This window comes from Phacochoerus africanus, chromosome 14 (assembly GCF_016906955.1).
Source record: "Phacochoerus africanus isolate WHEZ1 chromosome 14, ROS_Pafr_v1, whole genome shotgun sequence".
Classification (NCBI taxonomy): domain Eukaryota; kingdom Metazoa; phylum Chordata; class Mammalia; order Artiodactyla; family Suidae; genus Phacochoerus; species Phacochoerus africanus.
In genome coordinates, this window is record NC_062557.1 from 22,571,038 (window position 1) to 22,584,032 (window position 12,995).

The 12,995-nt window shown below is 51.2% G+C and overlaps 1 pseudogene; it reads left to right on the forward strand.

The window, feature by feature from the left end:
• The first annotated feature begins 8,676 nt into the window (after window positions 1-8,676).
• Window positions 8,677-9,164, forward strand: LOC125114325 (10 kDa heat shock protein, mitochondrial-like; annotated as a pseudogene).
• Window positions 9,165-12,995: the final 3,831 nt, after the last annotated feature.

Genomic DNA, 12,995 nt, shown 5'->3' on the forward strand with positions numbered 1-12,995 from the left:
AAGGGCTCTTTTCTCCCTCCCCGCTCACCTTCTTCATGGACGTGGAGCCTACCTGGAACATTTCATTAGCTGTGGCAGGAAAGCTGCTCTCACACAGTGAAGCCCCCAGAGAACTGTGACAGCCAGGACCCGGGGAGTCTGAGGGAGGGAGGCAGCCACCACTGGTGCTGAGGGCGGGCCCTGGGAGGCAGTGCTGTTTTGCCCAGTCGCCTTTTCTTTGGGTGGGTGGGTTACCTCCCTGTACCCTGGATCAACCTAAGCCAAAGCTTTTGGCAATGGTGGATCCTTAACCCACTGAGTGAGGCCAGGAATCCAACCCACATTTCTCACAGAGACAAGGGTCAGATCCTTAACACACTGAGCCACAGCAGGAAGTCCTGTTATTTATCTATTTTAGATATAATATTTTGTATCTGCTAATCCCAAACTCCTAATTTATCCTTCTCCCTCCAAGGTCTTGCTCTTATCTTAAATCCCTGCCTGGGAGGAATTTTAAAGGGGAGTTTATATACAAGGCAGGTCTCTGGACAATGAATCATGAGATTCACAAGCAAGGCTCCTAGGAGTTGGGATATGTCTGTCCGAATGCGTGCTTGCATAACCTGAACACCACTGAGCCTTTGTGCTCTCAACTTGAGGCTCTCCACTGAAAATGAAATATGGGGAGTCCCCTTCATGGCTCAGTGGTTAACGAGCTGGACTAGGATCCATGAGGATGTGGTTTGATCCCTGGCCTCTCTTAGTGGGTTAAGGATCCGGCATTGCCTTGAGCTGAGGTGTAGGTCACAGACGTGGCTTAGATCCTACATGGCTGTGGCTGTGGCCTAGCTCGGATTCGACCCCTAGCCTGGGAACTTCCATATGCCACAGGTGTGGCCTAAAAAAAAAAAAAAAAAAAAAAGGAGGAGAAAAAAAGAAAATGAAATGTGACCTTGAAATATGTGGAGAGTAAGTCAGGTCTTTACTGGAGATTTTCCTGAGGGGCTGGTAGTGAGTGGAGGAGACTGGACCGTAGTGCACTCAGCAGAACTCCTAAAAACAGTTCTTCTTTTGTCCTTAAAGTCTCATTTAATATGACAGCTTTTCCCAAATCTCTCTGCTCTTTTTTTTTGGTCCCACCCTGGATCTAATTTGCACCACAACAGTAACCAGAGCCATAGCAGTGACAAGGCCAGGTCCTTAACCTGCTGAGCCACCAGGGAACTCCTCTCCTCTGCGTCTTGAAATAAAACAAGCCCCTGCTCTGGTCCCTGCCCCCAGTCTTTTGGTTCACCTCCCTTCCCACCTGCCCCGGGGAACATCTCGTGCTGCTGTCTGATACCTGCTCCTAGACAGCTCTAACCGTCAGCCTAAGCAAACATCCCTTTTCCTCAGGAGAAGCAGAGGTGGGAACCTGGGTGTGTGGGAAGAAGGCTGCCATTAGTCATGCAGCTCCTGTCACATGTGCACATGTATGCAGAAGTGTGTGTCTGTGTAATAGCCTTTCCATCTCTGTTTTCCTGGTTCTTCCTGGATTTCCATCTCTCCCTCTCTCTTTTTTCTTTTTTTTTTTTTTTTTTTGCTTTTTTAGGGCCGAAGGTGTGGTGTATGGAAGTTCCCAGGCTAGGGGTCGAATCAGAGCTACAGCTGCCGGTCTACACCACAGCCACAGCAACACCAGATCCAAGCTGCATCTGCGACCTACACTACAGCTCACGACAACGCTGGATCCTTAACCCACTGAGTGAGGCCAGGAATTGAACCCGCATTCTCATGGATAGTAGTCGGGTTTTTACCGCTGAGCCGCAACGGGAACTCCCTTCTCTGTATCGCTTATTCACTACATTGGTGTGATATCACAGTAATCCAGCATATGGTTTGGGGCTGTGCTGTCTCCCATTCCTTAATCAGCTCCAGAGAAGGAGTTCCCACGCCCCACCCTCTCCCCAGCCCACCACTGCCTCAGCCAGACTTTTGGGAGTTTCTTCCTAGTGTCTGTCTTCCTCCCACTGACTGCAGGCCAAGGTCTCCGGTTCAGCTCATCCTCCCAAGATCTGGAGAATAGTGGTTTCCAGAAGTCACACGTGTATCTGTTCTCCCCAAGGATCCACAAAGTCCACCTAGCCAGCCTTCCTTCCTCTGACCTAGAAATCTTGCCCCTTTATTTCTCTTGCCCTCCTTTCTAAACTCTACCAGAATTGTCCTCATCCTAGTCCTGCTCCCGCCCCACCTCCGCCCCATTGCCCCATCTCCCATCTCCTGGTGTTTCAAGCAGGAGAGGCTGAGGGTTCATGGCACAGAGAGGAAATAGGGCTTGTGAGGTCAGCCAAATTGAAGGGCTTGTGCTTTTGGAATAAAAACATCCATGTCATGAGGATGCAGTTTCAATGCCCTGGCCTCGAACAGTGGGTTGAGGATCCAGCATTGCTGTGGTGTAGGCCACCAGTGTGGCTTGGATCCTGCTGGTTGTGGCGTAGGCTGGCAGCTATAGCACTGATTCGACCCCTAGCCTGGGAATTTCCACATGCTGCAGGTGTGGTCCTAAAAACCAACCAACCAAACAAACAAAAAAACAACCAAAAAAATTCTATGTCAGCCTTGTTCTTGTGCTGCTCTTCCCACCCACCACCCAGGATATCCTATCATCTCTTTGTCACCCCTGTACCCTATTTATCATAAGCTCCTTGAGAAAACCGCCAGTAAGGGACTTAGGGTGAGGTCACAGACTCCCTTTACAGTACAGAGTCTCCTTTCCCTCAGGATCCTCGTCTACATTCAGGGGAATCTGGGACACAATTCAAACTGTTCTGGAAGAAATTTTGGCTGGATTAATATGTAAGAACTCTTTAGCTCAATTAATAGGGATTTATTGAAACAGGAGGCTGAGTGGTGCCTTGTGCTGATGCAGGCGGCGGCTTTGCTCTCTATCTCCCTCTGGTGGTCAATTGAGGGAATTGATGGGCGATAATCACCTGGATGTTTGCCCCGAGCTTGTGGTTTGTGTGTGGTTGCTAGGAAATGGGGTTCAGGGAAGGGAATAGACATAGGGCAAGAAGCCCCAGTCTCCCATTCTCTAAGACCCTGACCCACAGAGTGCACTGCAGATCCTGCAAACAGACATAGACACATTGGGACAGGGCATTGCTTCCCTGCCCATTTTCTTCATTATTGTTGATTTTCTCCTCAGGAAGGGGCCAAAGACGAAAGAGAGAGCGAGAGATAGGCTAGTGAAGTTCAGGAGGGTGGAGGCCACTGATCCTCGCAAGAACAGGAAGAAGCTGTCACTTTGGGAGTTATGAGGGCAGGGAGAAGTTTGGGGACCATATCTGTAGCAGACAGAGCTCTCTTGGGGGGTGTGGGATGGCTGGAAAGTGACCCCCTGCACGAACATACTCTCAGACCTCAGAGGAGTAAAAGGAGGTGGAGAAGCGAGGGATGAGGACAGGCTGAGTGGGTGGAAGGAAGACTGTGTCTTGAAGGCTTTGCATTTTATATCTTGGGAAAGAGAGGTTGAAAGTTTTGGGGTGCAGATTGCAGATGGTGAGCTGCACTTCTTAAATAAATACTTCCTTTCTGAACACGGTAAAACGTTCAGAATCTTTTCTCTTTTTTTGCTTTTTAAGTCTGCACCTGGGGCCTATGGAGGTTCCCAGGCTAGGGGTCTCCTTGGAGCTACAGCAGCTGGCCTACACCACAGCCACAGCAACACGGGATCTGAGCCTCGTCTGTGACCTACACCATAGCTCACAGCAACGCCAAGGATCCCCAACTCACTGAGCAAGGCCAGGGATCGACCCTGCATCCTCAGGGATACCAGTCAGGTTCATTTCTGCTGTGCTACAATGGGAATTCCTTCAGACTCTTCTCTTACTCCCCCCCCCCCCCCCGCCAAAAATTTAACTTTTCTTCCCAAATTCCCCAATCAGCTTTGGAGCCCAAGACCTCTCCAAAGTCCTGGCTGAGCAGACACTGTTCAGTGTCTCGTGACACTCAACTAAGTTGTGCTGAAGACTTGAAGCACACCCCATGTTAAACCTCAAGGTGTCAGCCCTCATTGTCCCTGGCCCCCCACTGCCAGTCCCTCTACCCATCAGCCTCAAGATGCAGCCGCAGCAGGTGCTGGAGCTCGTGTCCACTTGAAAGCTGATGCAAGAGAAGCTTTCCTCCTCAGCTATGACTGCTAAGTCCTCCTGATGGGACAGAGCCTCCAGATCCTTGTTAAAGGGACTGGGTCCGGGATGAAGCCTTTGGAGCTCTGCTCCCAAGAGAACTTGGAGCTGAGCCTCATCTCCCTTTCACCAGCACCCCCAGGCTTGCTCCAACCCCACTTTACCTTCCCCAGTTCCAGGTGTTGTTGGCTACACCTGAAAGATGGGGGAGTTGGCCTGGAGGGCACAGAGTGGTGACAAGGCATTGGGCTCCCAGGTATAGTGGGGTCCATCCCCTTGTATGTCAAGGCTGTAGAGTCTGACCAGGGGTGGTTTACCTTCAGCTCCTCACTGTAAAAGACCTTGCACAGCCTGAGGTGAAGACTGCCTCCCCCCGGCCCGGGAAGAATTGGGTCCAGGATGGTCACCACCTGCACAGTAGAAAATAAATATCACAAGATGCTTTGTGGAGTTCCCGTCGTGGAGCAGTGGTTAATGAATTCGATGGGGAACCATGAGGTTGCGGGTTCCATCCCTGGCCTCGCTCAGTGGGTTAAGGATCTGGCATTGCCAAGAGCTGTGGTATAGGTCGCAGACGCGGCTTGGATCCTGCATTGCTGTGGCTGTGGCATAGGCCGGCGGCTACAGCTCTGATTAGACCCCCAGCCTGGGAACCTCCATTTGCGGCGGGAAGCGGCCCTAGAAAAGGCAAAAAGACCAAAAGAAAAAAAAAAGATGCTTTGCATTTGGGGATCCATCAGTTTCAGAGATGGTCTGCTGTAAAATTTTCAGTTTCAGTCCCTGCCCCCATTCTTGACCCCTCCTGCCCATTATTGCTAGAGTAGAGAAGAAACGGGCATTGATTAAGACACCAGGGGAAGAAAAAGCAAAAAGGGAGTTCCATTGTAGGCTGAGCGGTAATGAGTCCAACTAGCATCCATGAGGACGTGGGTTCAATCCCTGGCCTCACTCAGTGGGTTAGGGATCTGGTGTTGCCACGAGCTGTGGTGTAGGTAGCAGACATGGCTCAGATCTGGCGTTGCTGTGGCTGTGGTGTAGGCCAGTGGCCACAGCTCTGATTGGACCCCTAGCCTGGGAACTTCCATATGGGGTGGATGCAGTTCTAAAAAAGCAAAGCAAAACAAAACAAAACAAAAAAAGAACCTGGAGGAGCTGAGTTCTGTAGAAAGCTCTGCCAGGAGTCTGCTGTGTGACCCCGAAGTACCTTCTGCTCTCTGGTGCAGAGTGCTCATCCACGAAAGGAGGGTAGGGCTGGATGAGCTCCCACATCCTCCCTAGTGCTCAATTTTACCATAGTTGTCATCCCTGACACCCATCCTTCAACCCTCAGAGTCCTCACCAGCTCTGCCTGTTGGGGAAGCAACTCTTTCTCCAGGGACATGGCCAGCTGGTGGTGCTCCTTGCTCAGCTCTGCAGAGGGTAAAAGAGAGGAGAGGCATGAGGGACAGGGCGGTGCTCTCTCTACGGTGGGCAGGGGATTACAAAGTAGCTCTGGGAGCTGGGGCGCGTGTGTATGTGTGTGTGTGTGTGTGTGTGTATGTTGTGGGGGGGCAGCGGATTCACCCCCCTCCAGAAGAGAATGAGAGAAGATTCCTCAAAGGGTATATTCCCCTTTCTTTCGGGAAAAATGGGAGGGCCTGCACTTCTGACCTTTTCCTTGGAGGGGACAGCTGGGTTTGAACCGTGAGACTCTCTGTTTAGCTTGGTATCAAGAGTTGTCTTGATGGGCATGCAACCTCTGTGCAGTTGCACTGGGCCCCATGCTTGGTTTAGTGCTCTTTTATTGCCATCCTGAAAAAATAATTCTTAATGAATTTTTAACAAGGAGCCCTGTATTTTTTTTTTTTTTTGTCTTTTTGCCATGTCTTGGGCCGCTCCCACGGCATATGGAGTTTCCCAGGCTAGGGGTCTAATCGGAGCTGTAGCTGCCAGCCCATGCCAGAACCACAGCAACGCGGGATCCGAGCCGTATCTGCAACCTACACCACAGCTCACGGCAACGCCGGATCGTTAACTCACTGAGCAAGGGCAGGGATTCATTAACCACTGCGCCACGACGGGAACTCCAGCCCTGTATTTTTTGTTTTGCACTGGCGTCTGTAAATTATGTTGCCTGTCTGGAGCCCCGCTCCAGGCGGCCCATCTCCGCCCCCAGGCTATTAAGCCCTGCCCCTCGCTTCCGTAGTCCCGTCCTTATTGTCCCGGGCCCGCCCCCTGCACGCTTGGTGAGGCCCTCACCAGTTTAGCCCCTCCCCTTAGCTCCCAACACCGCCCCAAGGGACACAACCCTGCCCCCCAGCCGTCTTAAGCCCCGCCCCTCGCACCCGGAAGTCGAGCCCCGCCCCTGCGGTGTCCCGCCGTTCCTGCAGCCTCCCACAGAGGGCGGTCCGTCGTTTCCGGTCAGGCCCTTCAGCGCCCCAGCTCCTTCGTCCCCTCAGCCTGCAGCTCCCCAAACCCCGTGGGCTCCCGGAGGACTGGCTCAGGCCCTGACAGCTTTATGTACAGGACAGGGGTGACCAGGACCCTACCCGGCTCCATCTGCCTCCACCTAACTTCACTCAGAGGGTCCCCCACCCCCCAGGCACAGAGGCCCCTTTCCGGGGCTTGGAGTCCTGTGTCTCCTTCAAGCACCCTCCCCAGGGAAAGAGGATCAAGGCAGGGTCTGCTGTGGGGTGACAGGAGAGCTCAGCTCCTTACAGTATTTTCCTATGGGTGTTGCGGATTCTGCTGGGGGAGAGGGACAGCACGGGTGACCTCGGTAGATGGAGATGGAGGACAGAAGCACGAGGACTGAGATCCCCAAGGCAAAAGGTATCCTCCTGTCCCGCAGTGCCCTGGGTGGGTTCAGCCTCATCCTGGTGGAGGCTGAGGGCAGGAGGAGGATGCCCTTAAAAGCCTAAGGTACCCATGTCTGGGATTCCCCGTCATCACTGCATCCTGTCCAAGTCGGAGGGACTGCTCTGCATCCCACTGGCCATCATGCTGTGATGATGAGAGAAGGCCGTGGGCTTCAGTTCCTCACTTGACTGATTTCTCTCTTTCGCTGGAGAAGGAGGGGATTTGTGTCCTTCTTGCCTTCTAAGACTTTGTCCGCCCTTTCCCAGCCCCATCGCATGACTGGGGAGGGCGGGGTGGGGGTGGGGAAAGAAATTCTTCCAAGGGGAATATTTTCAGGTTCTGGTCCTTGAATGGGAGGATGTCTTTGGGGGCCAGAAATGGGCAGCAGGGAGTTCCAGTCGTGGCTCAGCGGTTAACAAGCCCGACTAGGATCCACCAGGACATGGGTTCGATTCCCCGACCTCTCTCAGTGGGTTAAAGATCCAGCATTGCCATAAGCTGTGGTGTAGGTCACAGATGCGGCTCAGATCGCTGGCTGCTGTTGCGGCTGTGGTGTAGGCCGGCAGCTGCAGCTGGATTCGACCCTTAGCCTGGGAACCTCCGTGTGCGGTGGGTGTGGCCCTAAAGAGACAAAATACAAAAAAAAGGAAATGGGGAGCAGGCTGTCACTGACCGCCTGACTCCTTGCCTTCCTGGCCAGCTCCGCGCATCACGTACACCCCAATAGTGTGGTCTCCAGAGGGGAGGAGGGGTGGGAGGTACAGGGATGAGGGAGCCACACAGAGGGGGTTGGGAGGGGCTCAGGAGGGGGCTGGGGTCGCCAGCTGGTTGGGGAGGGGGCAGAGCCTAAAGAGGAATGGAAGATCCCCACCTCCTAGATTTCAGCCCCGAGACTAGAAATATGGGCCACCCGCCTCCCTCCCTCTCCCTCACATTCACCCTGCTCGAAGCCCAGCTGTTCTCCCCAGTAATTGTTGCTTGGGGCAGGCTGATGGTCGTGTTGGAACTGAGAGAGCCCTGGGGAAAGACAGGTCATCAAAGGGTAGGTGGGGGTGGGGGGAAGATGGGAGAGAAATGAAGAGGGGGGAACTTGGCAGAGGGGGTGAGAACTCTGGCAGGGGGAGGAGCTGTGCAGGGAAAGCACCTGCTGGAGTCTCAAAGCCTGGGTTTTGCTGACAGATTCACCACCAAGTTGCTGGCAGGAGCTGGCGAGCTACTGGACTTTTCCAGGGTAATTTCCTAAACACTTAAGAGGCGGATTGCCACAGCCATGTAGCCTACATCACAGGTCATGGGAGGGAATAGATGGAAAAGTCCTTAGAGCTTTTTTCCCCAAGTTCACGTGTCTGGAGGTCCAGACTGCAGGTCTCTCCTTGCAACTTCAGGATGAGAGCCGAGTACGGATTGCGGCGGCTGGAGTCATGGCACGGCAGGCATTTAGAAAGTTTCTTTCTGGAGTTCCCATTGTGGTGCAGTGGTTAACGAATCTGACTAGGAACCATGAGGTTTCGGGTTCGATCCCTGGCCTTGCTCAGTGGGTGAAGGATCCGGTGTTGCCATGAGCTGTGGTGTAGGTTGCAGATGCGACTCGGATCCCTCGTTGCTGTGGTTCTGGTGTAGGCTGGTGGCTACAGCTCCGATTCGACCCCTAGCCTGGGAATCTCCATATGCCGCGGGAGCGGCCCAAGACATGGCAAAAAGATTAAAAAAAAAAAAAAAGTTTCTTTCTCTCTTTGACCGGGTCTTAGTTGAAAGAAGTGCAGCTGAAACTGTAATCAAAGGATGCATTCTGTACCCAGAAAAATCTCAAGAAAAAGTATTGCAAGGAACAGCAGTAGCTGTTGGATCAGGCTCTGAAGGAAAGGGTGGAGAGAGTCAACAAGTTGTGTGAAACTTGGAAACAAAGTTCTTCTGCCAGAATACGGAGGCTCCAAAGCAGTTCTGGACGACAAAGATTATTTCTTATTTAGAGCTGGTGATGTCCTCGGAAAGTATGTAGACTGAAATGAGCCACAATTGAAATGGCATCACCTGAAGCTGCCCATTCCACTGAAGTTCTGAGATCTTTTTATCACGTAATTAATTTTTATGCCTCTCTTTTATTTTTGTCTCTCTTTTATAATAAATTAATGATATCCATACTAACGACATCCACTGTCTCTAAAATTTGGTTTCACGGTACCAATACAAATATATATATATATTTTTTTGTCTTTTTTGTCTTTTTGTTGTTGTTGTTGTTGTTGCTATTTCTTGGGCCGCTCCCGCAGCATATGGAGGTTCCCAGGCTAGGGGTTGAATCGGAGCTGTAGCCACCGGCCTACGCCAGAGCCACAGCAATACAAGATCCGAGCCGCGTCTGCAACCTACACCACAGCTCACGACAACGCCGGATCGTTAACCCACTGAGCAAGGGCAGGGACCGAACCCGCAACCTCATGGTTCCTAGTCGGATTCGTTAACCACTGCGCCACGACGGGAACTCCCCAATACAAATATTTTTGAATAACAACATAGTAATGAAAAAAAAAAGTCCTTAGAAAAGAGAAGAGTGGTATTTTCATAAAAGAAGAAAATGCAAAAAAAAAATAAAAATAAAGGACGAAAAAAGGAGTTCCAATTTGGCGCAGCGGAGACGAATCTGACTAGGAACCATGAGGTTGAGGGTTCGATCCCTGGCCTTGCTCCATGGGTTAAGAATCCAGCGTAGCAGTGAGCTGTGGTGTAGATCGCAGATGCAGCTCGGATCTGGCATTGCTGTGTTTGTGGTGTAGGCTGGCAGCTGCAGCTCTGATTAGACCCCTAGCCTGGGAACCTCCATGTGCCATGGGTGCGACCCTAAAAATACAGGAAAAAATAGAAAAGAAAGAAAATGCCATTATTAGGGGAACTGGATGAGAGGCAGGCGTAGAAGGGAGAGGTCCGTTAGCATGCCCTAACGACAGGCGAGGTTGCAGGGGAGACTCAAGGGCTGTGGGAGGGAAGGAACCAGGAGCAAGCGTGGGTGTGGGTGGGGTGGGGCAGAGAAAGCATCTTGGAGACTCGCAACTCTGAACCCGGCAGCGGTGAGGGGGGGATGGAATGGCCCCTGCAGTCTTGCTTCCCTCCTCCAGGGTGGCTCCCTTCAGCATCTCCAAGCTCAGTCACCACATATAGTCGGGCTCACCCCATGCTCCTGGAGCTTCTTTAGCTTCTTGTGCTGGTTGGGGCAGAGCTGGCTCTGAGTGGGTGGGGCTCTTTTCCTGTCTGTGTCCAGCTCCCTATGTGGCACCCCTGGGTCCACCCTCGCCTCCACCCCTCCCTCAACCCATTCCCTTGGCAGAGAAGAGTGTGTGTGTGTGTGTGTGTGTATCTCAGGGGGACAGGCAGCCTGTGGCTGTTCCTCTTGGTTCTTCCGTGACTCCCTCTGTGACCTTGGATGACTCACCATCCCTCTCTGGGCCTTGTTTTTTTTTTTTTTTTTTTTTTTTTTTGCTTTTTAGGGCTGCACCTACGGCTTATGGGAGTTCCCCGGGAAGGGGTTGTCCATAGCCCGAGCACCACCAGATCAGAGCTGCCTCTTCGACCTAGGCCACAGCTCACGGGAACTTGGGATCCTTAACCCAATGAGCAAAGCCAGGGATCGAACCTACATCCTCACGGATACTAGTAGGGTTTGTAACCCCCTGAGCCACAATGGGAACTCCTCTGGGCCATTTTGTAAACTGAAGATCCCTGCCAGCTCTGTTCTGGATGGAGACGTGGCCCTTGGTGCCAGCATCCTTGGCTGGTCTGGAATCCTCAACCTGCCTCTCCCCTCCCTGCTCTGCAGCTCACCTGTTCTTAGATTTTCCAGATCATTCACAAGGCTAGAGTGTGGGATATCCAGGGAGTTCTGACATTTGCTGTTGACTGTGACAGAGATTTTCAGGAGGAGCCCTAGGACTGCAGTCTTGGTAATCTTAGAGAATTTCTTTGTTCTCCTGGACAGACACCCTGCCCTGGTGCTTCTTCCCACACATCCCTTGAGGGAACTTTCCCTAATGGTTTGACTCTGCATCAGAAATGGCCCTGACCCCAAAAGTGAATGAGAATTGAGGGCTGACCTCAGACGTTAATTTTAGTATGAAGACTTGAGAGGGTTTTTTTTTTTTTTTTTTGGTATTGTATTTAATTAATTATTTTTTTTTAACATTCTCTTTTTTTTTTTTGTCTTTTTGCCTTTTCTGCCGCTCCCAGGGCATATGGAGGTTCCTGGGCTAGGGGTTGAATCGGAGCTGTAGCCGACGGCCTATACCACAGCCACAGCAACGTGGGATCTGAGCTGCATCTGTAACCTACACCTACACCACATGGCAATGCCGGATCCTTCACCCACTGAGCGAGGCCAGGGATCGAACCTGCAACCTCATGGTTCCTAGTCGGATTCGTTAACCATTGTGCCACGACGGGAACTCCTATTTTTTTAACATTCTACAAGAGGAGGACAGTGATCATCCGAAGTGCAGACATGAGTATTGTGACCTGGAGGAGATAAACTGGATTCCAGGAACCCGAGGCAGGTGCGTGGGTGTGACGGTGATCGTGGGACATTCATCAGGGACTCAGAGACGAGGACAGAGAAGGACAGTGATGTGCTAACTCAGGGGCTGGAGACTCCAGAGCCATCTTCACTCATCCAAAGGGCCCTTGTGTCCCAGGGAGACTGGGCTACTCGGCACAGCCCCAGGGCACATTCCCGTCCCGTGGGAGGAAGGAACAGGGAGGCAGCCAGGCAGAATGAGCATTTTCCAACAGTAGCTCTGCATTCTTTTCTCCTGCCCTGACAGGAAGGAAACTTTCTCAAATGTATCACCTGTTCCCTGTCCCTGAGAGTAGACACTCCGAGATTTGACTTTTCTGGCAGGTAAGTCAATGAGATTAAGATTGTGTACTTTCTATTTACAATAGCCAAGACATGGAAACAACGTAAATGTCCATCGCCAGAGGAGTGGATCAAGAAGATGTGGTACCTATACACAATGGAATATTACTCAGCCATTAAAAGGAATGAAATACTAGCATTTTTAGCAACATGGATGGACCTAGAAATTATCATGCTAAGTGAAGCCAATGAGATGCCAACATCAAATGCTTTCACTGACGTGTGGAATCTGAAAAAAGGACAGACAGAACTTCTTTGCAGAACAGATGCTGACTCTCAGACTTTGAAAAACTTATGGTCTCCGGAGGAGAGAGTTTGGGGGGTGGGGGGATGTGCTTGGGTTGTGGGATGGAAATCCTGTGAAATTGGATTGTGATGATCATTATACAACTACAGATGTGATAAATTCATTGAGTAATAAAAAAAAGATTGTGCACTTTGCCAGTGTCCATAGGCCCCTTTGTCCACACAGGGCCATTTAGAAGACCCTCCAGGGCCTGAATGCACTGCTTTTTGAGATATATATATATATATATATTTTTTTTTTTGGGGGGTCTTTTTAGGGCACCCGCAGCATATGGAAATTTCCAGGCTACAGGTCAAATCGGAGCTGCAGCAACTGGCCTACACCACAGCCACAGCAATGTAGAATCTGAGTTGCATCTGTGACCTACACCACAGCTCATGACAATGCTGGATCCTTAACCCACTGAGTGAGGACAGGGATCGAACCTGCCTCCTCGTGGACCCTAGTCAGGTTCGTTATGACTGAGCCATGATGGGGACTCCTATAAATACTTTTAATAATGTCCCTCCCTGCTGTTGTCCCTCACAGCTGTTATTCTATCTGTACTGAACTTTTACCTCCTTCAAATATACTTCTTCTAACCTGTCGTATACAGGACACCATAGTTCCAAAATGATTAGAACTCTACGTAAAATAAGACTTTAAAAATGAATATGGAGTTTCTGTTCTGGCTTACTGGATATTGTTTCTGTGAGGATGTGGGTTTAATCCCTGGCCTCATTCAGTGGGTTAAGGATCCAGCATTGCCACAAGCTGTGGCACAGGCTGCAGCTGCAGCTCTGATTTGACCCCTGGCCCA